Source organism: Gopherus evgoodei, chromosome 4 (genome assembly GCF_007399415.2).
Source record: "Gopherus evgoodei ecotype Sinaloan lineage chromosome 4, rGopEvg1_v1.p, whole genome shotgun sequence".
Classification (NCBI taxonomy): domain Eukaryota; kingdom Metazoa; phylum Chordata; order Testudines; family Testudinidae; genus Gopherus; species Gopherus evgoodei.
Window position 1 is genome coordinate 1,923,540 of NC_044325.1, and position 25,476 is coordinate 1,949,015.

Sequence of the window (25,476 nt, forward strand, 5' to 3'; positions counted from 1 at the left end):
TTTAGGATAAGAAGTATTATGTAATAAGCCTGGTGACTGCATGTTTTACAGTCTGACTTGTTTTATCTTCCAAGATAGTATTGTACTAAAGTCTTCCCTTGCATAGCTTCTATCTGAAATGTAACAGAACAGTAGTCCTCTTCTTCATTCATATTTATGACTAGAAGATCAGTCAGGTACCACAGCAGGGAAAGAGCTAGAACAGTGGACCTCTTCTTGCTGGAAACTTTTAACATATTACATTGGAGTAACTAGGGTGCTTGGAAGGTTTATTTATTTATTTATTTATTTATTTTTTAAAAGCTCAAACCAAACCAAGATCAGCTCCCCTGGTTAAATCCAGTGTATTTCCTATGTTAAAATCACATGGACGAGGAATGGTGCATTGTTGCCTGCCCACTGTTGCTGGGATATATTGCAGTTAACCTTTTCCCCTCAGCCTTGTTATCTCATGTGATTTAGTTTCCCTAACAGGGATCTGGAACTAGCACAGAAAGAACAATTGGTTTTTTTCGTGCTATACGCTACGTCTTCACTACCCGCTGTATCGGTGGGTAGCAATCGATTTCTCGGGGGTCTCATATAGACGTGATATATTGATCCCTGAACGAGCTCCTATCGATCCCAGAACTCCACCAACCCGAACTTCAGTGGTTATCCATCTGTGTGTGGCCTTTGTTTGGGACCTAAGGCTATGCCTTTTCTTCCTGGTTGGCTATAATTAGCAGAATGGTGAGTTATCACTTACAGTCACTCCCAGCTTCCTGGAAAATACGACTCAGCAGCAGTCTCTTCAGCTGGGCTGGAATGGTTTTCCCACTCAAGAAAACTTTTGAGATTCTTTATTTATTTTTTTTACCATTCCACATTGGCAGTGGGGAAAAAAACCCAGAAGAACCAATAGCTCATGTAGACACAGGAGCGGGGTGAGCTTCTGAGTCTGAGCCGCAGTCTGAGCCACAGCGTCTACACAGATATTTTTAGCACCAGGGTGTAAGACCCACAAGCCTGAGTCTGTTGACCAGGACTCGAAGACTCATTATTGTCATAACATTTTTCCCAGATCTGGACCTTAGCGTCCAAAATATGGGTGTTAGCATGAAAACCTCCAAGCTTAGTTACCAGCTTGGACCTGGTAAAGCTGCCACCAGCCAGGAATCTATACAGTGCCTGGTGCACTGTGGTCTCCCCAAAACCTTCCCTGGGGGACCCCCAGACATAGATTCCTTGAGTCTCACAACAAAGGGGAATAAACCATTTCCCTTCCCCCCTTCCCCTCCAGATGTTCCCTCCCTGGGTTCCTGGAGAGATATACAGAAGCAAGCTCCGTGAATCTAAACAGAGGGACTCCACCCTCCCTGTTTCCAGTCCTGGAACACACAAGTACCGAGATAGTTGATCTCCCTTCCCCCTTACCCAGAGGGTATGCAAAGTCAGGCTAGTAAATCTAACACAAAGAGATTTTCCCCCTGACTTCTTCCTCCCACCAATTCCCTGGTGAGCTGCAGACTCAATTCCCTGGAGTCCCCACTAAAGAAAAACTCTAACAGGTCTTAAAAAGAAAGCTTTATAAAAGAAAGAAAAATGCATAAAAATGGTCTCTCTGTATTAAGGTGACAAATACAGGGTCATTTGCTTAAAAGAAAAAAATGAATAAACAGCCTTATCCAAAAATAATACAATTTAAACATTCCAGCAACTACACACATGTAAATACAAAAGAAAACAATATAAACCTATTATTGTCTTACTATTCTTGTACTTACAACTTGGAAACAGAGATTAGAAAGCCAGGAGACAGAAAGATCACTCTCAGAGCCGAGAGGGTCAGACACAAGACAAAGAACAAAGAACTCACACCCTAACTTCCCTCCACCTAGATTTGAAAAAGTCTTGTTTCCTGATTGGTCCTCTGGTCAGGTGTTTCAGGTTACTGGTGTTACCCCTTTACAGGTAAAAGAACATTAACCCTTAGCTATCTGTTTATGACAATTATAATTCACTGTGCAGACATACCCAAAGCGGCTTGTCTACCCAGCCAATGAGAAGCTGCTGCATTCACCTCTCCAAGGCATTCTCCTTCTCCAGTTTAATTTAGACCAGGCAGGAACTGTTTCTCATCTTGGAGTAAACACCTTATATTTCTCTTTCCATATTTGTCCATATTTGTCTTTCAAATAAAGTTCTAGAAGTTATAATATAATGAAGTTCACAAAAGCAACATCTAAACAGATCAGATCCTTTTAGAATGTTCTAGAGGAAACAAACCCAACCCTAATTTCTTTTGATTCTCCTTATTCCCTAAATTCATCGCAGTAAAAATGAAATCATGATGAGCTCATTTATTTTTATTTCAATATGAGCCTCTATATGAATATTTATAATATTCAGTATTAATTAATAGTTGAAAAAAATGTTATGGCAACCTGAGGGAATATAAACTGTGGGTTTTTTTGGTACTATTTCAATCTAGCACACACCCTGCATTCCTAATGTGAAGTCTTGCACTGAATATTTAAACAGTTTAAAATACTTTATCATAGGTTTTGTATTAGACGAACTCAGAAAACAAAAGCTGCATGCAAAAATGGAAGATTTCAAGAGGAATTCCCTATGAATCCATGAAGGGAAGATATATTTATCAAAGTAGTTTTCTGTTCACATCTGCTTTGCATCATGTCCTTATCATTTGCAAACACAAATGGAAATATATATTTATTTTTAGCTACTTTCACAATCACCAATTCAACCACTGAAACCTATTCATTCCTTTCTTCCCCTAAAAATATTTTCCTTCAACAATTAAGTGTGATAGTACGAAGCATTTCCTAGAATGCACGTAAACCATTCTGCAGGTGTGAAATCACAGAGGGCCATTCTGAGAGCTCACTTACAGCAGTTTAGCTCAGGAGCAGGACTCCTGGAATCCATAGGGTTACCCTATCACCAAGCTGATGGAAGTGGAGAAGACAGTTGTGACCTGGGTGCTGCATGTTCAGCAGACACCATCATACGACCTCCACGGGCCACATCCTCAGCTGGTGGTTCCACAACACCCCTTGGCAGTTAGAGCAGCTCTGCCAGCTGAGGATAAACTAATTGACTCCAGCTGAGGATTTGGCCCCTGGTTTGTTCACCCTTCTTCAGAAAACAAAACCAGCCCAGAGGGGGAAAAGAATCCTAGGCCTGGGGTAGGGGGCCTGTGGGAGCTAAGACTGGAGGGGGGGAGTCTAGGAGTTTCTATTGCCTACCCAGCTACCGTTCTGTGCCTGGTGACTGCAGGGCACGGCAGGAGGCTTCGTGTAGCACATATGGCCAGGCTGCGAAGTGTGTGTGTGGAGGAGGTGGCTTTGCTGTGCCCACACCTGAGAGCTTGCAGGACAAGCGGTACCTCAGACCCTGATGGGTACTGTCCTTGTCAGCTGACTCTTTGGGGTTGAGGGGACTGCTCAGCCTCTCAGCTCCCACCCCTAATTCCTGAGAACTGCCCCCTCCTGGCACTCCCCACTGACCCCCTGGCCTATGCAGCCAGGCCTGCGGGGCACAGGGGGGTAGAGTCCAGGACTCTTCGTTTGAGGGAGATAATGGTGGTGGGTGGCTGCAGAGCAGCTCTGTAGCTGCTTCCCAGGAGACGCCTCCTTCTCCAGGCTCTGGCAGAGGCTTAGAGCCCAGCCAGGCTGCAGGGGTGGGTGCACCAATGGAGAACCTGGGTTGGGTTCAGCCTGCAGTTATTCTGAGGAATAACTGAGAGAGCGCCATACGCAGGCAGTACACAGCAAGAGACACAAGACCAAGCAGCACCAGCCACATCCCTTCTGGGATAGGCTTCCTGCCAGGAACATATTTAGCAACAAAATTGCTAGCACAGGAAATACTTAAAAAAATTAAATTGCTTTGAATATGGAGATATGATTTAAGTGATTATACAGTGTGCAGTTACACTAGGTATTTCAGGTTCTTCTGTAGCAGAAACAGCCCTGTGGATCTTTTTTTGAATATAGGAATTGCCTGAGCAGATCAGCCCAGGAATCTATCTAGTCCCATATCCTGTCTTCAGCGGTGGCCAGCACTAGGTTCTTTAGAGGAAGGTGTAAGAAATGACATAGTGGACAATCAGGAAGCAAATGATCCTGAATGCTCATGGATCAATGTCCTAACAGATAAATCACAAGATGGGTTAATTGCTGGTGTCCACTACAGACCCCTAAATCACACTAGAGAAGAGGATGACCGCTTCCTTAAGAAACTATCTGTAATGAGTAGGGAAAAACGCTGTGTGATCATGGGGGATTTCGATGTGAGTGACACATCCTGGAAGTATCATGGTGCCGGTACTAAAACATCCTTGGAATTTCTAGTTAGAGAAATTTCCTAACTCACAAAGTGTGGAGGTGATAATATTAGACCTGCTCTTCACAAATTCAGAGGAATTGATCACAGAACAAAAAAATTATCTTCTAGGTAGATCATGACTTGATCCCACTGTTATCTGCAAACAGAACAAATTCCAAACTAGTAACAGTGTATATATAGTTGATTTAAAATATAACAATTTCATAAAGCTAAAAAAAAGTGTGAGCTGAAGCAGCTGGGAGAACTAATTTAAACAGAAAAATATAAATAATAATTAGGAATTATTTAAGAACATTTTATTAGATGCCCCAAAATCACAATCCCACATTCAAAAAAGAAGGCTATGCTGGTTTAAAAGCAACCTGGCTTAAATGGGAAATCAAGGCAGCAAAGGAGAAATTGATGGCAATACATAAATATTAATCCCAAGCTAAGAATTATAGAAAATTGATAAGGGAAGTATAAAGACACAAAGAAACATCCGTGGATAGCAGTCTTAAGAACAATAAGAAGTATTTTTAAAAGCGTATTAGTAACAAAAATAATCCTAACTAGTATTGATCCATTACTACATAGAAATGACAGAATTATCAATTATAATGCATGTAAACCGGTTGCGTCGGGGCTCGTCCCTCTCAGGCGCGGCGGGGAGCCAGGGCGCCTCCTAGCCTGCCGCAGTCCGGGTCGGCTTAGCCCCTCCGCAGGCGTTGAGGGGGGGTACAGGGTCTGCAAACAAGGTAGAGCCCCAGCCCTCTAGCCGGGGTCGGGGCTCTCAAAGTAAATAAGCCCCAGCCCTTGGGCAGGGCGGGGCAGTAGCAGTTCAAGTTCAGGCCTCTAGCAGGGGCTGAGCAAACACCGTATCAGCCCAGGCCCTTGGCAGGGCGGGCAGTAAAAGTTCTAGTTAGCCCTGGCCCTCTGGATCAGGACAGAGCCGTGGCAAAGTCAAAGGGGCCCAGCCCTTGGTTCGGGCGGGGCACCAAACACAAGTCTAGTTAGCCCTGGCCCTCTGGATCAGGACAGAGCCGTGGCAATAGGCGGGAAGAGGGGGAGTCTGCCACCCTTGGCAGGGTGCAGGGGGAACGCAGGCCCTCCCACTCCACTGCGTTCCAGCCCGGGGCCCTAGCAGCGGTCAAGACCCGCTGCGGTCAGTGGGGATCCTGGCCGCAACACACTGACATGGGTTCGGGCTCTTCAGGAGCCAAACCCCAGGCCACTTCCGACCTCCCCCTCTCTGGGTACCTGGTCCTTGCCGGCGTCGTCTGGGGGGTCCCAGACCATGGGCTCCTCCGGGGACCGGTCGTGGGGAAGCTCAGGCCACTCCTCGGGGTATCGGGTACACGGCAGGTCCGGCCGACGTTCCTCCGGGTACCGGGTCTGAGGCAAGTCCAGCCAGCGCTCCTCTGGGTAGTGGGTGCGAGGCAGGTCCGGCCAGCGCTCCTCCGGGTAGTGGGCGCGGGGCAGGTCAGGCCGGCGCTCCTCTGGGTAGTGGGCGCGGGGCAGGTCAGGCCGGCGCTCCTCCGGGTAGTGGGCGTGGGGCAGGTCAGGCCAGCGCTCCTCTGGGTAGTGGGCGCGGGGCAGGTCAGGCCGGCGCTCCTCTGGGTAGTGGGCGCGAGGCAGGTCCGGCCAGCGCTCCTCTGGGTAGTGGGCGCGAGGCAGGTCCGGCCAGCGCTCCTCTGGGTAGTGGGCGCGAGGCAGGTCCGGCCAGCGCTCCTCTGGGTAGTGGGCGCGAGGCAGGTCCGGCCAGCGTTCCTCTGGGTAGTGGGCGCGAGGCAGGTCCGGCCAGCGCTCCTCTGGGTAGTGGGCGCGAGGCAGGTCCGGGCAGCGCTCCTCTGGGTAGTGGGCGCGGGGCAGGTCCGGGCAGCGCTCCTCTGGGTAGTGGGCGCGGGGCAGGTCCGGGCAGCGCTCCTCTGGGTAGTGGGCGTGGGGCAGGTCAGGCCGGCGCTCCTCTGGGTAGTGAGCGCGGGGCAGGTCCGGCCGGCACTCCTCTGGGTAGTGGGCGCGAGGCAGGTCCGGCCAGCGCTCCTCTGGGTAGTGGGCACGGGGCAGGTCCGGCCAGCGCTCCTCTGGGTAGTGGGTGCGAGGCAGGTCCGGGCAGCGCTCCTCTGGGTAGTGGGCGCGGGGCAGGTCCGGGCAGCGCTCCTCTGGGTAGTGAGCGCGGGGCAGGTCCGGCCGGCACTCCTCTGGGTAGTGGGCGCGAGGCAGGTCCGGGCAGCGTTCCTCCGGGTAGTGGGCGCGGGGCAGGTCCGGCCAGCGCTCCTCCGGGTAATGGGCGCGAGGCAGGTTAGGCCAGCGCTCCTCTGGGTAGTGGGCGCGGGGCAGGTCCGGCCGGCACTCCTCCGGGTAGTGGGCACGGGGCAGGTCAGGCCGGCACTCCTCCGGGTAGTGGGTGCGAGGCAGGTCCAGCCGGCGCTCCTCTGGGTAGTGGGCGCGAGGCAGGTCAGGGCAGCGCTCCTCTGGATATTGGGCGTGGGGCAGGTCCAGCCAGCGCTCCTCTGGATAGCGGGCGCGAGGCAGGTCCGGCCAGCGCTCCTCTGGGTAGTGGGCGCGGGGCAGGCTGGGCCCGGCGGGAGCCCGGGCACCAGCGTCTGTCCTCTCCAGCAGCCTGCCCCCAACTGAGCGCTGAGGCCGGGCTTTTATACTTCCTGTCCCGCCCCTTGACTTCTGGGGGGCGGGGACAGGCAGTGCTGACTCCACCTACTGAGGCACCTGCTCTGGCTCGTCCCTCTCAGGCGCGGCGGGGAGCCAGGGCGCCTCCTTACAATGCAGAAAATGCAGAAGTGTTCAATAACTTCTGTTTTGTATTTGGGAGAAAAACAGATGGTATACTTTCATCAAATGAAAAAGCAGCAAAGAATCCTGTGGCACCTTATAGACTAACAGACGTTTTGGAGCATGAGCTTTTGTGGGTGAATACCCACTTCCTCAGATGCATGTCATGCATCTGAGGAAGTGGGTATTCACCCACGAAAGCTCATGCTCCAAAACGTCTGTTAGTCTATAAGGTGCCACAGGATTCTTTGCTGCTTTTACAGATCCAGACTAACACGGCTACCCCTCTGATACTTTTCATCAAATGGTGATAACACTCTTTCCATTCTGCTAGTATCCATCAGGGATGTTAAATAGCAGCTACTAAACTGAGCCATTTTTAAATCATCAGACCCAGACATCACTATTCAAGAGTTTTAAAAGAGCTGGTTGAGGTGTTCACTGGTTCAGTTCTGGTATCTATAATTCAAGAAAGACAATGACAAATTGGTGCGGGTTCAGAGACGAGCCATGAGAATGATTAAAGGATTGGAAAACATACCTTATAATGAAAGATTTAAGGAACTCAATATATTTAGCTTAATACAGAAAAGGTTAAATGTGACTTGTTCACAGTTTATAAGTTCCTACATGGAGAATGAAAATTTGATAATGGGCTCTGCAGTCTAGCAAAGGCATAACAGTATCCAAGGTGGGGAGCTGAAACTAGACAAATTCAGACATGTGAAGGTAATGAGCCACTGGAACAACTTACAAAGGATGGTGGTGGATTCTCCATCACAGACCAGTCTTAAATCACAATTGAATGTTTTTCTTTTCTTCTAAAATGTATGCTGTAGTTCAAACTGGAATTATTTTAGGGAAGCTGTGTGGCCTGTGTTATGCAGGAGATGATCACAGTGGTCCCTTCTGGTTTATAATCTATGACTCTATGAATGATATTATAATGTGCTGCCAGGGGAAATGTTTTCACAAGTCCCATTAGTTAGAGGTTGGTTTAAGCCCTGAAGTATGAGGATCTGCCTGAGGCTAGGATCAGCGTCTTTTCCTAACTAAACTCATCCTCACTGTGGGGTTAATGCAATGACCTGGTGCAGCATCCTGCACATATTTGTTTCCCACTTGAAGCAGTTTCCAATATACACAAATATGGATGCTTCTAGGTTTCCCTTTCTTTCATGTACCATTTTTATTCAGTCTACTGCACACTGAAATGAGAGTTGCTCAGCCAACCACAGACCAGTTCTTTAATACTTGCACATAAAAGCCGGCTATGAGGCACTTTTGAAACAGCCTTTTCTCCCGCAGTTTGCTGTTTTGTTGCAGCTGCTTTGGTCCCAGGAGATGAGAAAAACAAGGTGGGTGAGGTAATATCTTCTACTGAACGAACTTCTGTTGGTGGAAGGTACACATTATCAAGCTACACAGAGCTCTTTTTCAGATCTGGGAAAGGAATCCGAGTGTCTGAGCTAATTTTTCTTTCTAGGTCACTTCAAAGAAATAGACCGTAGAAAAGAAGAAAGGGAAGAGAGAGACTGCCCAGTTCTGTAATTCTGGTGTCAGAAACAGAGAGACTCATGGGAAATATTCAAAGTAGTGCATGCAAAGTAAATGCACAAATCCTGTTAACAAATAATGGGATTGTGCATAGAACTTTTAAGTGCTACTTAAAGCTAAAATTCCAAAGCAACACATGCTCTGACACAACCAAGCTCCTTCATGTAACTCGGTTCTATTTTTAGTCACACTCTACAGTATTATAATATTGTCGGGGTTTTCCTCAGAGGCACTCGGTAATGGGAAAAAACGAATTACTTTAGGAAATGTGTCACCTTTTATCGTGTTTCAAAGGTTCAAAGTACAGTAATTGCAGCTCCACACAACCCCCGTTTGGCAAGCCAGCGCATCGTGAGCATAACACTGCAACACTCTGTGATTTCATTGTGATTCCTGTTCACGCAAAGCATGGCAAGGCAATTGTCACATAGATCGCCAATGGCAGCTTCCTGCCCATGGAGGGTGCAGTTCAGCGGGGCAATTTCATTTACTCTCCAGTCCCTGAGACTGGGACTATATTCTGCACCAAGGAGAAAAAGGACCCTTTGTCATAAACAGATAGGTAAAGGTTAATGTCTCTTTCACCTGAAACACCTGACCAGAGAACCAATCAGGAAACCGGATTTTTTCAACTTTGGGTGGAGGGAATTGGGTGTCTGAGTCTTTTGTTTCAGTCTGCCTGCTGTCTCTGAGCTTTGGAGAAGTAGTTCTGTTTTCTAATCTTCTGTTTCTAAGTGTAAGGACAAAGAGATCAGATAGTAAGTTATATGGTTTCTTTTCTTTGGTATTTACATGAATATAAGTGCTGGAGTGCTTTAATTTGTATTCTTTTTGAATAAGGCTGTTTATTCAATATTCTTTTAAGCAATTGACCCTGTGTTGTATCATCTTAATACAGAGAGAACATTTGTATGTATTTTTCTTTCTTTTTTATATAAAGCTTTCTTTTAAGACCTGTTGGAGTTTTCTTTACTTCAGGGAAATTAAGTCTGTACTCACCAGGGAATTGGTGGGAGAAAGAAATCAGGGGGTAGAGCTGTGTGTGGGTTGTATTGGCTAGCCTGATTTTGCATTCCCTCTGGGGAAATAGGGAAGTACTTTTTGTTTCCAGGATTGGAAACGGAGAGGGCAAGTTACTCTGTTTGGATTCACAGAGCTTGTGTCTGTGTATCTCTCCAGGAGCATCTGGAGGGGGGAAGGGAAAAAGGATTATTTCCCTTTGTTGTGAGACTCAAGGGATTTGGGTCTTGGGGTCCCCAGGGAAGGTTTTTCAGGGGGACCAGAGTGCCCCAAAACACTCTAATTTTTTGGGTGGTGGCAGCAAGTACCAGGTCCAAGCTGGTAACTAAGCTTGGAGGTTTTCATGCTAACCCCCATATTTTGGACGCTAAGGTCCAAATCTGGGAATAAGGTTATGACACCCTTGTTTACAGCCCTGCCTGGGGGGCCCAGGCCTTGAGTCCAGATGTGACATGTACAGAGGAGGTGGTGGGAGAGAAGCAGAGACTGGTGTGTCCCCTCACCCACCATACTGGATAGCTCAGATGAAGTGGTCTAGGAAGGCATCATGAACCCTTGTTGCCTCCCAGCCTTATTGCCCCAGACAGGGATTACAGGAGACGAGAGGTGATCACAGCACTTCCTGGTGCTTTCACACCACCCAGGTGGACAGCATCTGTGGTAGGAAGGGAGTCTGAGACATAAGGCCTTGTATCAGAAGGCCTGGCGTGAGACCTGAGGCCTGCACAAAGGTAGCAGTTAAGCTTTGCTGATAGAAAACAAAGCAGCAAAGTGAGCAGATGTCAGGCTCAGAGAACCTGGAGACAACAGGGCTGGTTGTGCAAAAACACACACATTGCTGAGAAGTGCTAGGCACAGGACACTCACACAGGCACACTCCAGAAGGGTGGTACCAGAACACCCCATACCAAGTATGGTACAACCCCCCCTGCCACCCGGAAGGTAACAAGAACACACTGACCCCTCCTAAAGATGAGGTCAGGGTGACAATGTGATGGATAGAGCTGTTTTGATTGAATCAACATGTACAAGGGACTGTGTGGTAACTGAGCACCTGAGGGGGCAATATGTAACTTGTTTGTATTGGTGTATACAGAGGTATCTCAGAGGGAGTGTCTCTGGCTGGCCTAGGCTGAGCTAGTCCATTGCAAGGGGCTGACATGTGTTAGTGTACCTGTAACCATTGAGCCAAGGCATTAGGATCGTGCTTCGTTGACAATAGCCCTGACCCAGAGACTTCATTATCTAACTAGATCTTGTGGTCAATTGGGCGGTTCGCTTGAGGTCTATTGTGCCAGCTACCTGAGCAGAGCTGGGACAGAGCACAGAGAGAGCACAGACACGCAGCCCGCATCTGACAACAGCATCCAGCCCTCAATGTGCTGCTTTGTGACTATCCTGCAGGAAAGAATCAGCCGGAGTGGGAGTGTCCCAAAGCTGATTCACCACAGGGCAGTGACACCTCCGGCAGACGCAGCCCCACAACATGTTTCCTCCAGCACAGTCCTGGCTTGGGGTGAATCCCGGTGCCACTGTGCACTGCATACTGTATGCCTGCAGTGCCCAGCCAGATGAAGTTCTCTGTTTTCTGCTCTGATGTTCAGAGGGGCAATGACCTGAGAATGGGCCCCTTTCCTACATAACTTCAAAGTGCCTCCTGCCTCATGCATGATCGATCCACAAAGCTGTCATAACCCAGGTCACCTTGTCCCCTCCTCTCTTTGTTCTCTGATGACTCCTCCTCGTCTTTCCCAGCCCAGCCTAACCCCACTAATCCCACCCCCCTGGTTCCCATATTGTCCCTTCAGTGCTCGGCAGCTCCCCATCACTCCCCCTTTCTCCCTGGCAGCTCCATGGGTGACTCTCCCACATTCCCCACCTACCATGTCCATGGGTGGGTCTCTAGGCAGAAGAGCTTGGGAACCTAGGGAGTCGTGTACTCCCAGCACTGCGATGGCAGGGAGCTGCCTGCTCTCAGATGCTTGTCCCATGGGAGGAGGGAGGCTGCTTTGATGGAGCCACTACGCCCCTCCCCACCCTGTTATGGCATCAGCCCACATATGGGAAAAGACCTGCTCTGGGCTGGGGGAGCCTTCCCTGCTCTCATTACCTCTCTCCACGATTGACACCTTCATGCCCTGCTGGCCTCTTGGCTTCCACTTGTCTTCCCCAATGGAGGCAGCCCCTGCAGGGTCCTTTTACACCTGCAGGCCCAGGAAGGCTCGCGGGTGTGTGCAATGCCGTTATTCTGCACCTCCTTGGAATAAAGGGCTTCAGGAAAGTCACGGCAACCAATAGAAGCATTGCTGTATAAGAGCCAAGCACTCCAGCTCCAGTAATCTTGTTTTCTTCTCTCATCCCTGCTTTCCATTAGGTCTAATTGCCCAATCTATAGTTCCAAATAAGAATCAATAGGAATATATTACGACAAATTATTTTTAATACTCTTTTAAAAAGGATCAGAAAGTGCTATTTAATGTGACATTTCTAATTATGTAAAGCAAATTAACTTTCTGTTGGAGCTTGTGAGCTAGTAGCCAAACTGATGTTTCAAATTCATATTCTGGAAAGGGGATTCCATCTTTCCACTCTCCAAATATTTTAAAACATTAACAAGAAAAAATGAAGCGTGCGCATTTCCCAGTTAGGTGGTGTATGCTTAATTCAGTACCTAGATACAATCTACATTGCGAGAGTCCACACACGTGATATAATGTATTAGTTATATATAGGATACTTTTTAGAGGAGTCACTTCACAGAGTGTGCTATTGCTCTGACTTGCAATGTGCACTATTAAAATAATTCTATATTGAGGTATTTAGTGTCCATTTCTCCTAGTACCCACCCATGCTCATCAAGCCCAACAGACAGCACAGTGGCTTCCCCAGAGCCCCTTTCCTGAACTGAGATCTGTGTGGGCATAGTAGGGGACCTAAAAGACACAGGAAAGGGTAAAAGGTAGGGGAAATAAGCATAACATAATGGTAGAGTGGCAAAACTCCAGTAATCCACAATCTTTCCACAGCAACATTGTGGCATATACCAACACCCACCCACTACAGGAGTAGCTGCCTGAAATGTAACAGACGGTGATTATCATATGTTATTAAAAGAAGAATGAGCAGTTATCTTTAATTGCCTACAGTATGGCACAGAGGGTCCCTGATCTGATATGGGGCCTCTCAGTTCCACTGCGATACAAAGAATATTGCATGCAAAGCACTGTGTTATGTAGTCTTGGATTAATCTAAGATGCACCTGTCACAAATAACACATTCTTTCTCAGGCAGCGACTCAGGGTCAATTAAGAAGATGAACTTGGTGAAGCACACACAGATACTTTATGATCTTTAGTTAATAAAGACAAAGTTAATTGAAATCATTAGAAAAATCAATATACAGCAGTATAAGAATAAGCTAGGTACAGTAAAGTGGTTCCCTGCATTGTTCATACTTACATTCTTACATTGTGCATACCTACAACCTTATGGCAACCATTAGAGGCAAAGATAGAAGGACAAGGGGAGATCACCCCAAAAGGAAAGTGCTGCGCCAGGCTTCCTACCCAGTTGTCTCATGTCATTGTCCTGGTGTCCCAATAACGGGTTGAATAACCTCCTCTTTTATACATTTGTTCCTATTCTACTCAAACATGCCCAGTACCATATCTGATAAAATATTCTCTTGGGGGAATTCTGTGCCACTGCACAACGCAGAATGTTGCAGAAATTAATGTTGTGCGTGCAGAATTTGTTTGCCCCCATAGAAATGGGCCGCAGTGCTGGTAGCTGACACTAGGGGCTACTGGACTTGGCAGAGCCCAGTGTGCACATAGAAGACACCACTGGGGGTAAGGGAGCTATGGGGTTCCTGGCAGAGGCAGTTCCCAGCAAGCCCTGAGGGAAGGAGAGGGTGGCGCGCAAGAAACGCCATGCAAGCCTGGGACCCTGCATCAGGCTTTTTCTCCCTTTGCATCCCTGGGCTTTGGGCGGGAGATGGGTATCTGGGCTGTGGGGGCCCCATGCCTGGGCTCTGAGGGGGAAAGGGGTTTCGAGTGTATTGGCTGAGGGGGGCCTCACAGGTGGGCTCTTGGGGGAGGGGTTGTGAGTATCTTGTGCCCTGTCTGGGCTCTTGGGGGAGAAGGGGACAGAGAAACAGGAACTGGGTTGTTATAGTGGTTTCTTTAACTCTCTAGTCCCAGGGGAATTTTTGTGTGCCTATATTGTTACAGACATACCTGCTGACAGGTATTTTGAAATAAATTACCAAAATAATTGAAACTGGTGTGATTATGTAGTGTTATTTTACAAATAAAATTTGCAGCTTTTTAAAATATTGTGTGCAGAATTTTTAATTTTTGGTGCAGAATTTTTTGGCGCAGAATGCCCTGAGGAGCAAAGGTTTCAGCCCCTGCTCATGTGTGGTGTTCTGGCTAACCATAGTTAAACATCTGACTGTTTATACCTCATTTGCATCAATTAACATCCCTATAGTTTTGATACATCAGTGCAGTTAGCTCTTTTGTTACCTTGTTGCAAAAGTATCTGAAGATGCTTACATATGTTTGTGGTCTCCCTATTTCTGACACAATGCAGTGCTAAACTGTCACAAGCTACATAGTGCTAAATTTTATAACCCTGTGTCAAGCACATAATACTCATGCTAGGTTATGCCAGCTGCCACCTTCTAACAGGCTTCTCTCTAAGCCCTTCACACTTAATGCTTACGATATATGGCAGAGCCTATTTTTAATACATATATTTTGGTTCTTTTACTTGCTGTTACAGCTTCAGTCATGTCCATGGTAACATACAAAAGCCAGTAGGAGAACACTTCAATCTTCCAGGACATTCTATAACAGATTTAAAAGTAGCCACACTTCAACAAAAAAACCTTCAAAAACAGACTTCAAAGAGAAACTGCAGAACTAAAATTCATTTGCAAATTTAACACCATTAATTTGGGCTTTAATAGGGAGTGGGAGTGGCTGGCTTACTGCAAAAACAGCTTTGCCTCTCCTGGAATTGACACATCCTCATCTATTATTGGGAGTGGACCACATCCACCCTGATTGAATTGGCCCTGTCAACACTGGTTCTCCACTTGTGAGGTAACTCCCTTCTCTTCATGTGTCATTATAACAATTTTCTGTAATTTTCACTCCATGCATCTGAAGAAGTGTTTTTTTTTACCCATGAAAGCTTATGCCCAAATAAATCTGCTAGTCTTTAAGGTGCTCCCAAACTCCTTGTTGTTTTTGTGGATACAGACTAACACGGTTACCCCCTGATACTTGAAATCATGTCCACTATTATTGCTAGATAAGTGCTTGGCAAATAGATTATTGTTACTCCAAAGCATATTCCCTCCACAATCAGGTAGAGGTCAATGGTCAAAAAACACATCACGGTTGGAGAGCACAAGCACTACAAAGTTAGGCAATTCTATAATTAAATCTCCTGTGTCTAAGTTAGTCGTGCACACACAGAGCCTTCCCTCCATCCCACCTGCACATCCTGGGCACAGAGCACAACCTACCTTGGTCCTCTAAGTCTGGCTCTTTTGTAGAATTATCCTTACCAGACAGGGAAGCAATGCAGCCTGTACATAATCAACTAAAGTTTAGCGTCTAAGATCCTCGTAACCCTTTGGCCAAATCCTTGCCCCACTGTGCACAGCAGTAAGGAGTGAGCGATCCCTTAGCACCATAGGTATTGGCCCCAGGCTAGCCTGACTTGACCCAAGGCAGAAAGGGGATGGGGAGGGAGCAGGGAGAGAGCCCTCCATGCATGGTGTCCCCACTCTCTGTGTTGGGAGAGGGACTCTGGGCACAAGGAGAATCCAGCCCTGTCTCACTGGCTGGGTTACTTAGTATGGAATTAAACCACAAGAGGTTTTTAGGAGCCGGTAGGAAAGGTAGAACAATGGCCTCAAAACAGAGCCACCAGCAAATGCTCAGATATGCAGCCCAGCTTCTAGCCCACAGAAAAGGCTGGTCCACCTCGACCCTGGAGGTGCGGCTGTTTGGCCAGTGCTGAGATGAGAGCAACCCAAGGGACCACCAAGGCCTCACAGGATCATGGACAAGGGGGAGACTGAGTGAGGGTCAGTGAAAGCTGGCAGCCTGGAGAGAACACACAGAGACAGAAAGAGCAAGCTGCAAGCAGGATAGTCTGTTCCTCCCATCCTGGGATGCAGTGTTAGACACTGTACACCCAGCGACCATGACAACAGGCATCCAAAGACAAATGGTGCCTCCCCATATTGGGGGGAACCAGCTAGGGACCTCCTCAGGTGACCTCCCCATGTGACTCCTCCCCATCTCTCCCCAACCCCACATTACCTGGAGGGTGGGGGGCTCTGTCCTCTGCTGTGTTGACTCCCTCCGGCTCTTCCTGGCAGCCAGGCCCCAGAGCCACTCCTGAATGCTGCCTGGTGCACAAAAGCAGCTGCCTGGAAGAGTGTCTGGCTGCAGCAGCAGCAGGCTGCCTCCTGCCTGGGCTTGGTTCTGGGACAGCGGCTGAGCGAGTTGGCACCCCTCGCCCTCCTCAGCATGTGCAGAGTCGGCTCCTGTCTCCTCCACCTGCTATGACTTGTCTGTTAGAATGGGAACTCACTGGGGTGAGGACTGTCCTTCACTAGGCGTTCATACAGCACCTACCATAATGGGCACCAACCTGACTGAGGTCTTGCGGCACTACGGCAAAATAATTGTTAAATAATAAACAGAACAGACATTTCTGAAAATCCTGTGATCTCTTGAAATATTGGCTGGAATAAACTGGAATAGGAAAATGCCAGCCTCTGCCATATACCGGTTCCAATCCAGAATCAAAAGCAATGGAGTGCATTGGGTCTGAATCCATTAAACAATCGGGCAGAGAGAGCTGGTTCAAATCCCATCTCATTTCTATTATTTTATCACTTCTAGCTCATGGTGGAAATGGGAGGGAATAAAATGGACCCTAAACTCAGCAGCTTTATTCTGAAAATCGCTGAAAGTGGAGAATAGGGAAGCAGTCAGGTTCTTGCTGCATTTATCCAGTTTGCCCATCCCCAGGGGGGAGGCTGTTTGCAGGAACAGGTCCTCAAGGCAAGATTTTCCAAAGTTATTTAGGCACCTAAAAAAGCAGAAGAAACTAGTGGAATTTACAAAAGTGCAGGCAGGGCTTCCACATTTAGATATAAATTTTGGCTCCCATTTAAATCAAAGAGAGTTGGGCACCTAAATGGTTTAGGCACTTTTGCAAATCTGGCCCTAAGCATTTGATTATTGTGTCAGGGTGGGGTTTGATCCTGAGTTTAGTATTTTAACTGAAGAAATGTGGTTATTTTTGTTTGTATTAATGTGCTATACCATCTTCCGAAGTTTCCATAAGATCATCCATTTCACTTGAAGATCTGACACAGCTGGGAATCAGTACACAGGGAGCTCCAGTGTATGTGCATCCTCTAATCACCAGGTAGTGGCAGGAAGAGAGGCGAGAAAAACAATGGGGAAAAAATTCACAAAAATAACTGTGGTTTTAATGTGTCGATGTGAAGAGAGCGTGATGCATGCACAATGCTACCTCATTTATTATGCATAAGATATAACATGCTGAGCTGCTAATGAGATCGCAATTTGGAGGTTTTGGAAGTACTAGCTATGCTTCATGCTTACAAGAATCAATGAAAACTGATGAGTGAAGTTTAGCAAAATTTCAATTAAGGAATTATGCAAACTGTTGTGTCGAAATTGAATGTTTAGATCTTGTAATGTAGGCTCAGGTTTTCCTGTGCTCATAACTGCATGGTGCTTGACATATATGATGTTTGTGCAGTACTTCAGTATGAATAATTTACCATAGATTGTCGGGCCAATCCATGCTTTTTATGTTTACTTGGTCCGATGTGTGTGATACTGAGAAAAAAGAGAGGTATTATGATTGGAGGGAATGAGAAAGACAGGAGGCAGATAGACTGGACCACCAGCAGAGCATATTTTACATATCTTGGGTAACTTGCCTGCTCAAATCAAAGAATGAGAGTAACTTCTTTGTTGTGGGCTGGGATATAGTTGTTCTTACTTCCCCATATATCCTATGAGAGGTTAATATGAGGGGGAAAAGAGTCCAGGAGAGATAAGCCTTATTGAAGGTACAGGAACAAACGATCCCAATGTGCAGAAAAAATAGTAAATATGGTAGGCAACCAGCTTGGCTTGACAGAGAAATCTTCAGTGAATTTGAACACGAAAAGGAAGCTTACAAGAAGTGGAAACTAGGACAGATGACCAGGGAGGAGTATAAAAATATTGCTAGGGGTGTAATCAGGAAGGCCAAGGCACAACTGGAGTTGCAGCTAACAAGGGATGTGAAGGGTAACAAGAAGGGTTTCTACAGGTATGTTAGCAACAAGAAGGTGGTCAGGAAAAGTGTGGGCCCCTTACTGAATGGGGGAGGCAACCTAGTGACAGATGATGTGGGAGAAGCTGAAGTACTCAATGATTTTTTTGCCTCGATCTTCACAGACAAGGGCAGCTCCCAGACTGCTGCACTGGGCAGCACAGCATGGGGAGGAGGTGACCAGCCCTCAGTGGTGAAAGAACAGGTTCAGGACTCTATAGAAAAGCTGGACGTGCACAAGTCCATGGAGTTCGGAGGGAGTTGGCTGATGTAATTGCGGAGACATTGGCCATTAACATCGAAATCTCATAGTGACTGGGGGAGGTCCTAGATGATAAAGTGCCCATCTTTAAAAAAAGGAAGAAGGAAAATCCAGGGAACTACAGACTGATCAACCTCACCTCCCTGGAAAAAAAACATGGAGCAGGTCCTCAAGGAATCCATTCTGAAGCACTTGGAGGAGAGGAAGGTGATCAGGAACAGTCAGCATGGATTCACCAAAGGCAAGTCATGCCTGACCAACCTGACTGCTGTCTATGATGAGATAACTGGCTCTGTGGATATCTGGAAAGTGATGAATGTGACATACCTTGACTTTAGCAAAGCTTTTGAAATGGTCTCCCACAGTATTTTTGCTAGCAAATTAAAGAAGTATGGATTGGATGAATGGACTATAAGATAGATAGAAAGCTGGCTAGATCATTGGGCTCAACAGGTAGTGATCAATAGTTCGATGTCTAGTTGGCAGCCGGTATCAGGTGGAGTGTCCCAGGGGTCGGTCCTGGGGCTGGTTTTGTTCAAAGTCTTCATTAATGATCTGGATAATGGGAAGGATTGCACCCACAGCAAGTTTGAGGATGAAACTAAGCTGGGGAGAGAGGTAGATATGCTATAGGGTAGGGATAGAGACCAGACTGAACTAGACAAATTGGAGGATTGAGCCAAAAGAAATCTGATGAGGTTCAACAAGGATGGAGTTCAACAAGGAAGAATCCCATGCACTGCTACAGACTAGAGACCAACTGCTTAAGCAGCAGTTCTACAGAAAAGGACCTGGGGATTACAGTAGACAAGAAGCTGGATATGAGTCAGGAGTTTGCTCTTTTTGCCAAGAAGACCAACGGTATATTGGGCTGCATTAGTAGGAGCATTGCCAGCAGATAGAGGAAAGTGATTATTCCCCTCTACTTGGCACTGGTGAAGCCACACTTGGAGTATTGCGTCCAGTTTTGGTCCCCCCACTACAGAAAGGATGTGGACAAATTGGAGAAAGTCCAGTAGAGGGCAACAAAAATGATCAGGGGACTGGAGCAAATGACTTATGAGGAGAGGCGGAGGGAACTGGGGTTCTTTAGTCTGCAGAAGAGAAGAGTGAGGGGGGATTTGATAGCAGCCTTCAACTACCTGAAGATGAGTTTCAAAGAGGATGGAGCTTGGCTGTTCTCAGTGGTAGCAGATGACAGAACAAGGAGTAATGGTCTCAAGTTGCAGTGTGGAAGGTCTAACTTGGATATTAGGAAAAACTATTTCACTAGGAGGGTGGTGAAGCACTGGAATGGTTTACCTAGGGAGGTGATGGAATCTCCATCCTTAGAGGTTTTTAAGGCCCTGCTTGACAAAGCCTTGCCTGGGATGATTTAGTTGGTGTTGGTCCTGCTTTGAGCAGGGGATTGGACCAGATGACCTCCTGAGCTCTTTTCCAACTCTGATATTCTATTATCACATTTCATATAGAAAGCTTTTCCTACAGCTGAGAAATAAGGTAAAAACCTCTTTGGGGCTATCTATTTGAATTTCCAAATTAATTGGCTGTGTCATGTTCACACCATTTTATGGTCACTTTCCATGAGCATTCATGTGAATCAGCGTTTGGCACCAGAAGCTTGCTGATAAATTCTGGCAGGCTGATGTGCTCATCCCACTACAGAACAGAAACAAAGCCACGTGACTTATCTTCCAAACCAACCCTTCTCAGATTCTGAAGATTTATAATCAATGCACAAATTAAATAATCACAGATTTTTTTGTTTTGGAGGAACTGAAGTTCTGCTTGCAGTTATTAAGCAAACAAAAAATTAGGTCAGATTTGCTGAAGAAATTGTTGGCTATGAGTCATTCACCCAGCTCTTAAGTTCCCAGGTACCAGGTCTCATCAGAGTAAGATTGGAGAGAGAAATTTTATTGGGTTCGCTTCTTTAATTTATACTCTGTGAAAAGCCTTTGATATGGTATTCAAGTGCTAGTGGGTCATAGAGCTAATGCTGGGAAAGGAAGATAGAGTATGGACCAAAATCGCAAAAGTGGAGTTGCATCTACATGCATCTGATGAAGTGAGCATTCACTTATGAAAGCTCATGCTCCAAAACATCGGTTAGTCTATAAGGTGCCACAGGACTCTCTGCTGCTTTTACAGATCCAGACCAAGAAGGCTCCCCCTCTGATACTTGATTTTCATGGTTATTCAGCTGTCACAAGCCCTTACAACAAAAAGTGCAGCTGCAAAAGACACAGAAATGCATCATCAAAGTGAGGGGTTGAAAACCAAAAGGAACAGGAACTGTCTCTTAGATTCCATCCTCCTCTTCCAGCCAGATCCATAAGCACATTCCAGATGAGGCTTACTTCCCTGCCCAGGGGCATACAGCCACTTCAACGTATCCCACACTTACATGGGATAGCTTTTCCCTCTGGGAACAGGATCATGCTGGCGCCGATGGGTAAAAAAGGTAGTCTAAAGTCACCTTTGCAACCCTCTCCTCACCTGAATGGTGCTGAGTGCTGCTAAGACACAGGTCAGCACGTGGGATGATCTATGTATTTTATCTCTCATGGACCCAGAAGACAGACATGCGTACAAACTCAGCTCATGGCTACTGCTGGGGTGATGATGCAGCCTCAGAATTGGAGGATGTCTGTGGCTACAGAAAGCTTTTGTCACAATGGTGCATTTTATGATGTAACAAAGAGTTTTCTTGGTTCTGTGCCTTGCAAGAAAACAGAACTGTATTTAAACCCTCCTTATTCAGCTGTCCAAATGCACAGAGCAGATTTTTGCAGATAGGGATTTATGTTCCCTTGTCAGCATCTAATAAAGTAGAGAGATTGAGTCTGCCATCTACTTTGGTGCTGTTGCCTTTATCTCAGTGTCCTTGTGTATGCTGTAAGGTGCCTGCCCTCAGGTTTTGCTGAACAGTATGGCTTCCCTGGGTGGGTTTGTGAGCATCTCTGATTGCTTGGGTATAGTGCCCAAACTTCAAGGATTTGGTGATATTTGATTAGTGTAGTCACTTTCCAGCAAAGCCAGTGCTTAGCCTGCTACTTGTTTGGCCTAGTCTGAACAGAGACTGTCCTTGCCCCTCACAGAAGTGAAGATAAATGTCAAGTGACTCTCCTTTTGCCTAAAGTGACCCATAATCACCTATGTTCCTCTTTTATCCTTTCCGCTACTGTGCAGATGCCATTTCTCAATGCAGGTCACCTCAGGAGCTGGAATCTCTCAGAGATGGGCCCAGACTAGCACATCCTGGGTCTGAGCACCAGCAAACTTCAGTTAAATTTAGAGCCAGACCTCACCACTGAAATTTGGGAACCTCTCCAGATCCCACCATAAAACAGACAGCAACAGTGAGGAATTGTTGCCTTTGACAATCATTTTCACCGTTACTTCAAGGCCCTAAGTACTAATCGTGAGTTTATTTATTATATTTAACATAAACCTAGAGCATGATTGCTCATCTCCAACAGACAAAAGTGGCAACTTTCCAACTGAAACCACCAGGAAGTACCTCGAAGTGAACTGCTCACCTGTTGCGAAGGAGTTCCTCCATATTGGGAAAGTATGAGCTGAGTACCAAGGCCCAGTCACAAAGCAATGGCCATTTAGTGCAACTTTTCAGCACATAGCTAAAGTCCCTATGAAGTCAATGGGATTTCAGAACCTGCATAAAGTTAAACACATGCCCAAGTGCTGTTCTGAACAGAGATTCATTTAAGCACATGTGTTTGTGCTATTCTGAATCAGAGCCTAAATGAAGACGAAGTGTCTCTTTAGATTATGACATGTAAATACCCTTAATATTTTAAATTGTAATCACATTGGATCAAATCTGGTATCCTAGATAAAGGCCTAGAAACAGGTGCCACATGTGCTGTCTTGGTGTAAATCCTCCATCTCCACAGGAACTGGAACACCAGCACAGCTGCCACTACAGCCCTTGGGCAGTGTAGAGTATCAGCTGCTGTCCCTGCTCAGCTCCTATATAGATTCATAGCAAGGCTGGGCTGGAAGGGCCCTCAGGAAGTCATCTAGTCCAGCTCTCTGCTCTGAGGCAGAAGCAAGAAACTCTAGGCCATCTAGGACAGGTGTTTGTCCAATGGGGTCTTAAAAACTCCAAATGCCAGGAATTCCCACAAACTCCCTTGGAAGCCTGCTCCAGAAATTAACTCTCCAGAGAGTTAGACAGCTTTTCCTAATCTCTAATGCAAATTTCCCTTGCTGCAGATAGACCCTGTCGCTTCTTGTCTGAACAATTGATCACACTCTTGTTTACAACAGCCCTTAACATATCTGAAGATCTGGTCCTGGAATCAAGGATCTGCCTTATGAGGTGATGCTCCTGCCTTTGCACCCTGGCTGGAGAAGGAGGAGGCTGTGTGCAGGCAGAATGGAGCTGGATGTGCATATTTTCAGAAGGGAGACATGAAACACAGGGTGCACTCATTTCATAGGGGGTAGTCGGAGATGGAAGGTGACTGGGTTAATGTGTTGAATGACTGGAAATGGGCCGAAGTACTGGGTGTCAAGTTTGTGGCTGGGACAAGAAGTGTCCAAGTGTCATGTGGAGCGCCACTCCTTGTTCCCGACAGTGACTGGAAGGTCAGCCTGATGATGTTGATCAGCAAAGTGCCTGTCGTCTTCCTGGGTGGTGTTCCGCTGGGATTCCAGTTCCTCCTGGATATAGTGGAGGTATTTAACCAGTGCAGAGGCTTCAGGGATGTGGGAAGCTGGTGATAGGAATGGGTGGAACCAAGAAGTGAAAGCTAGAGAAGACAAAATGGCTCAAGTGGGTAGATATGTGATCAGAATTGTTATAAGCAAATTCTGCAAGGGTAAAAGTTGTCCCCAGTCATCCTGGATAACTAAACATTAAATATCTAATAACATTAATAAAGAAAACAGCACAAATACTGCTCCAAAATTTGATTCACCTGTTCCAACTCTCCTTCCACTTGGGGGTGATAAGCTGTGAAAAGATGCAGGTGGATGTACAAGCCCTCAGTGTAGCAGTCTGTGCAAACGATCGGGGGTCTCTTTTTGGGGGATTTGACTGCATTTAAATATGGCTCTTGAAGCTCTATGTGAAGCAAAGCTAAAGTTTGGCTTGTATCATGCTGCCAACCTTACAGAGCTAGGGCCAGCTGGGGCCTGTTTCTCATAATTAGGTGTAAGTTCAACAAGGATCAGGGACACATACGGTTGATGCTATTACTATGTCTCTTCCAAACAATCCAACTGCAAACGGTTCAGGTTAAGATCATAGAATCATAGAATATCAGGGTTGGAAAGGACCTCAGAAGGTCATCTAGTCCAACCCCCTGCTCAAAGCAGAACCAATCCCCAGACAGATGATCACAAGCAGCCCAGGGAATAGAAAATTCTGAAAAAAAAAATAAAGGTAATGGGAGAGAATGCTTCTGGGGCAGGTGCTTGGATTCCAAGGGTCACAGGGCTGCTGACTGAATCATTTCATTTTGCATTTCACCATTGATTAAAACTGCTTTTGTCCCCAGACTCCTTTACAAATGCATCTAATTCAGACAATTATAACAGGACATTTCTACATGAGAAACAGTGGGTCCCCAGATCAAAGGGAATACTGCATTCACAAGAAACGCAGGCAGGTTGTGGTGTTTGGGCATCGGGCTTATAAATAGCTTCCACAAAATATTTCCTGATTTTGGCCCAGATTCTGAAAAGCATCTCCATTCAGGAAGAGGAGTTTAGACATTGGACTTCAGCGTGTGCTTTAAGTTAAGCAAATTAAAGTCCACAGGACTTAAGCATATTCTTAGACTTGCGCCTGCACTTAACTGCTGTCCTGAATTGGGGCCTATATGAAAATGGTACATAATGCCTGAGTGACCAGTGCGTTACTCCAGTATTGTGGTGCTATGGATCTACAGCAGCATACAACTGGAGTAATACAGTCATAAATCAGGCATATTCTCTGGCAACTGCTGGGAGCAGGTTTTCCTCTATATTACAGCAAATATTGGGTAGGGAGAGTCGCGCTGTGTGTGGGGGGGGGATGTAAAGATATCTGAAACCATGTGTGAACATTTTTTGGAAAGCAAGTTGTATAAAGTTATAAATTTTCTCAATTTTATAATTTAAAGAGAGTCTTTAAAAAATGGTTTTAAAACCATCTGGCAACAGAATGATCTATGAAAGTTCAATGGGTGTGATTTCTTGGAGCATCTTGGAAAGCACTGTAGAAAGGCTTCTTAGATATGGGAATCACATTGTGGGTGGTATCTCCGCTCCCTCTCCATCCCACAATGCTAACACTGTCATAGGAAGGTTGTTCCTGCAGTGAAAAGCCACCTTTTATCTCCTGAGAAGTGCTGGAGGAGGAGAAAGGCGTTTTGAAAAGAACCGCTAACCAAGTTGAGATGAACCCAGCCACCCAGCCAGCAATGCAGATATTTTACAGCTGTTAAAATGTGTGTTCTGATGTGACTCAATTGACAATCTCCCTGAAAGCTTTACAGAACACATCGAGAGGATGAGGAAACAGATAATCACAGGAGAGGCTGTGGGGAAGACAGAGCCTTTGAAGCTGCAGGAAGTTTTCCAGTGTGAAAAATCATCTACAAAGAAACAAGCTGGAATTTCTGGGCTTCCAGAGAGGTTAGGAATTAAACAATAAAGTTTTGCAGGATGCTCTTTTACACTGTCTAGCTATAGACCAATCAGAGCTGATGACAACAGAGACTGATCAGCAGTGACTCTCAGAATCTGGGAATGAGCGACAGGGGATGGATCACTTGATGATTCCCTGTCCTGTTCATTCCCTTTGGGGCACCTGGCATTGGCCACTGTTGGAAGATAGGACATTGGGCTAGATGGACCATTGGTCTGATCCAGTATGGCCGTTCTTATGTTCTTAAGCTAAATGCGCACATTGCCCAGTGGCCTGAGCCAAACTCCAGTGAAGTCAATAGCATTAAACTAACATTGGTTACCTTGGACTTTCAGTTGGGCCCTTAGTACAAAACAATAGAAAACAGCATCTCAGGGGTGAGCAGTGATTGGCTTGGGAGGGCCCTGGCCCTCACAGCTACAGCACTTCTCTGCAGGAATGACACCCACAAAGAAGTAATTTATAT